This window comes from Helianthus annuus, chromosome 9 (genome assembly GCF_002127325.2).
Source record: "Helianthus annuus cultivar XRQ/B chromosome 9, HanXRQr2.0-SUNRISE, whole genome shotgun sequence".
Lineage (NCBI taxonomy): Eukaryota > Viridiplantae > Streptophyta > Magnoliopsida > Asterales > Asteraceae > Helianthus > Helianthus annuus.
The window spans coordinates 61,590,042-61,594,782 of NC_035441.2; positions in this window are offsets into that span (position 1 = coordinate 61,590,042).

Genomic DNA, 4,741 nt, shown 5'->3' on the forward strand with positions numbered 1-4,741 from the left:
ATATTAAACTTCTAACCGAAACATTGGGGGAGAGGGGCGGGTGCACCTTCCGTCCCTTAAAAGCTAAGTCCCACTCTAATGTAATGATGATGGTTTGAATAGGTGACATGTGGTTTTGTATGGTGGTGGCTCATAATATTGTTCATGGCGATGGAGGCGGTTACTTTTAGGGGCTTTATGCCTTAGGTTAAAAAATTTGGGGGTGGTCGGTGGCTTTTGGCACCGACTTTCACTTTTAAGATATAGGATAATTTGAAGTTATTATGCATATTATTTTATTTGTAAAGACGTTTTTATAGTAAGTACATGACTTTTATAGACGAAGTACATATATGTTATTCATAAGGGATGGTTCAAATGAAAACCACTTTTATTGTGAAAACTCGAAAACTAACTAAAAAAGCCTAAAAAACACACCAAAAATTTTTTTTTCACTTTTTTTTCAATTCTTTTATAAAAATCGCAGATTCATTAAAAAAACTTTTTTACAAAAAAAAAATTGCATTACACATGTGCACTACAATTTTTTTTTAAATTTTTTTATATACATAAACCTGCAAAAATTGGTATGCAAAAAAAATGGTATGTTTTTTTTTGGCTTTTTTAATTAGTTTTCGAGTTTTCACAACAACTAGTGCTTTTCATTTGAACCTTCCCCATGAAGTAATACATGTATACGTAAAGTGTTCTTTATGGATAATATATTTCATCCTCTAAAAAATTATTAGCAAATGCATGGCAATGGCATCAATTTCTCACAAACTCTAATTACAAATTTTCTACACGACATAGAGTTTCTTGACATATTAATTTGTGTAGAAGAGAAATTTTTTAGCCAAAATTATAAAAATGATAGTATATTTTCCTTGGAAGAGAAATAGCTCATACTATGTAAGAAATTAGTAGTTCTTGAGTCATTTATATTGTTTGGTGTGGATATGTTTATAAAGAAATTCTTTCATGAAGTTTTAGTATAACTTGTATTATGTGAAAACATGACATAATTATATTGGAATACTTTTTAACAAGGAATGTTGTATTATACATATATACGTAGATGTTGAACATGAAGGATTGTGGTTATCGAGAAAATTTATGGCCTACCTATTTAGAATTGGAATACTTTTTAACAAGGAATGTTGTATTTATGTTCACCATGGAGTCTTTTTTGAAATTCATATATAAAAATTATTACTTATTTGATGACGTGGACTTATTACACGGGTCCTCATGGTAATATGTGTTTATGTTTTTAAATTAAGTAATAAATAATCATCTTTTAGGAAGTTGATAAAGATATTTGTTTATGTTTAAACATAGAGTAACAAATATTTGTATATAAGATATACTTGTGATTGGTTACTTACTCTATGGTATGTTAACACATAAACTATACATATATTTGTGTATAAGTGTTGAAAAAAAAATTCACTTCCTAAAGTTTAGAGTAAATTGTCATTTTAATCTCTGAGGGTTGTCCAAATTTGCCATTTTAGTCCAAATAGTTTTTTTCGTCTCTAGGTCTCTGACTTTTCCATTTTGTTGCCGTTTTGATCACATACTCTAACTCCATCCAAAAACCCCATTTTTAACCAGGGGTATTTTAGGAATTTTCAATTTAAATTTTTTCAGTTGCCATTTTGATCCATAATGTATTTTAATCATTTATATTATTAATATATAATAATTATTATAAAAGATAGAAATCTGAATTCTATTTATTATTATTATTATTATTAAAAAATCTGATCTACTCAATCATATTTATATTATCTTACGTATATACACACATTTATATATACTCTAATTTGCAACAACTTTATGCAATGGGTACTCGTAACTCTGGCTTTATTTGTTGTATGTGCATAGATGAGATGTACATTTCCTTACTAAAGCTTCTTTTGGAAGCTTTGTATATTCATATAAACAGAAGATAGAGCAGAGAGAGACATGAGATGGAGATGAAGATTCGTTTGAGAGAGAGAAACGGTGGAAGGACCAATGTTTACCGAGGTTTACCAGGCGGGCGCTTTTCACTTGCTAGGCTACATGACCGATACACAAACAATCTTCGACGACGACTGCATTCCGATGAAGTATGACGAGTCTCCGGCGAAGATCCGGTAAGCCTTCTATTTTGCCGCATGTTATAGTTTTAGTTAGATCGGCTCTTGATGTGTCGTTTCAAACTATTTTCGGTAATATTAATTCTGACATGAATCCGGTCAAGTTTCGACCAAGCTCCGGCGAACGAAACTCGACCTGATATGTTGGTTTTGCGTTCATCAGAGACTTTCATATGTCGATCTGTATCGACTTCGTTTTGAAGATGTTCCTTTTGCTCTGCCATACTCACCTACCCTCCGCTCCTCCCTTCGCCGGTGTTCCTCTGTCCGTCGGTTTCCTATATCGATTCTCTTAATTTCGTACCGATTTAGGTAAATGTTTAGCTCATGTGGATTTTAAACCCTTAAATTCTAGGGTTTTAAACGTTTTAGGGTGATTTGTTTGGCTGATCGTCTTTGTGATTGTTTGTTTGTTGTGTTCTTGCGTGTGCAACTCATTATTTGTGATTGCATGTCGTTTTTTGAGATGTACTGTGTTAACCAATTAGTCCCTTGGGTATTCTTTCTAATAGATTCTTGAGTTATCGCTTTACGCCTTTGGTTTTGTTGCCCTGCTTCTTCTTTCACCATTGGGATTTACCAGTTACACTCTGATTTTGAGTTGGGTTTTCTTTTTATATGGATACGGTTCCTTCTGTAGGTTGTAACATTGTTTAGATGGTGGTATTTTATGGTTACCCTTTGTGGTGACTTTGAGCTTTTTGCCACTGATGTATTACAGATTGATGTAGATGTTTATGCTGTCTTCATCAGAGTTTTACATGCCATTTTTGTTGATGTTTTGAGTTATGCCATGCGTTGTGTTGATTTTTATGTTTATTGAGATTGTGAAATGTGTTACTGATTGTGTACACTTGGGGTCTCGATGAAGATAGGCGATTCCTCATCTAAGAGTGATGGTTGTGATGGGGCTTCTGACTTGGCGTGGTAATGTTAATTGCAGCCGACTGTAAGCTTTGCGCCTAATGCATGCGTTTTTTATATGTTCATTGTTACTTTGGGTATCGATGAAGCTGGGTTGTTGCCCATCTGAGATTAATGGATGTGATGGTGCCTCTTTTTTGGCGAGGCATTTCTAAATGCAACTATGGAGAGGCTCTGAGCTTTGATTTTTGTATGGTGTATAGTTGCTTAATGATATATGATCTAGCATTCAAATACTTCTAATTTGCAACATGCTAGGCATACTTGAGTTGTGTCGTTTGTTTTGTTGTTTTCTTTATAATGGTTGGGTTTTTTTTCGGGTTTCGTGTTACGGGTTTTTCGGGTCGGGTTGTTCGGGTTTTTAGCCTGGAAAAAGTGACTTGATAACCGAACCATTTAAAGTTCGGATTGGTCGGGTTCGGGTTTTCCGGGTATTCACTAATTTGGGTTCGGGTGGCTTTGAATTCGGGTCGGGTTTCGGGTTTTGGATAAAAATGAACAGCCCTAATGTCAAGAAATTATGAATGGGACATGACTGTACTATTAGAATTCTGATTATAAGCAAAAATGTAAAATGATTTGATGAATCATGGACTTGATATTGCACTTGGGTTGTGTCCAAAATATTATAAATATGAAAAGTCTAATTCGTATGTTGACATACAATTTTTTTTTGTGGCAGCATTTAGATATACACGCATAACAAAGAAGAACCAATCCCCAGGACATGGGGAACCATTGCTCCCGGATTACCTTATGTTGGAGAAGCGATAACACAAGTTGGCAACTGGCTGATTGGTCGAGATCCAGAAGTATGATAAGGCCCTACCACCAACCCTTCGGGGCTTGCATCAAATGTGACGCGTGCGGTAACATAGGACCAGAGTTATTAAGTGAGTCCCCGCCGCATCGCGGCGGGTTACTTTTCTAGTTTATATTTATAAAAATCATATCTACTCAATCTGATCTACACCCCCTCACCTGCAGATCTGGAGCTAAGAAAACGGGAGAGCCGGCGCACACGGCGGCGGCGGAGACGTGGTTTATCAGAAGGTTCATAGATAGGGAGAAAGAGATAGACGCGGAAGAGCGAGATCGGAGAAAGAAAAAGGATCTGCAGCGGAGACGGCTGAGCTTTCCAGCGACGGCACCGCCGTGTACGGCGGCAGTGACGGTGTTTTATGTTTCCCGACGGGTTCTCCGGTAAATCACTTTACCACTGTGTCATTTCTCTTAGCATTGATGTTGATGATGATGTGATTTTGTGAAGATGGTGACTGATTATGAAGATGGAGGCTACGGCAGTGATGATGGCGAAGTTTCGGTTCGGGTCAAGCTGTTTTGGGTCAGATTATGGTCTCGACTCAGGTCGGGTTTGGTTCGGTCAACCACGGGTCAGTGATTCGAGTTATGGTTCAGAGAGAGAAAGAGAGAGCCGGGTGGCGGAAGTGGGCGGTAACCGGTGGTAGTTTGGTGGGGCTGTAAAGAGAGAGAAAGAGAGAGACGGGTGGTGGCAAGTGATGGAGTGGGTGGTGGCATGTGATGGTGGTGGGGGTGATAGGTGTCGGCGACGGTGATGGGTGGTGGCGGTGGTAGATGTTGACGGTGGTGGGTTGGTGTAAAGAGAGAGAAAGGGAAAGAATGGAGACACATAGAATGTGTTTGTATATATATATATCTTGTTATATTTT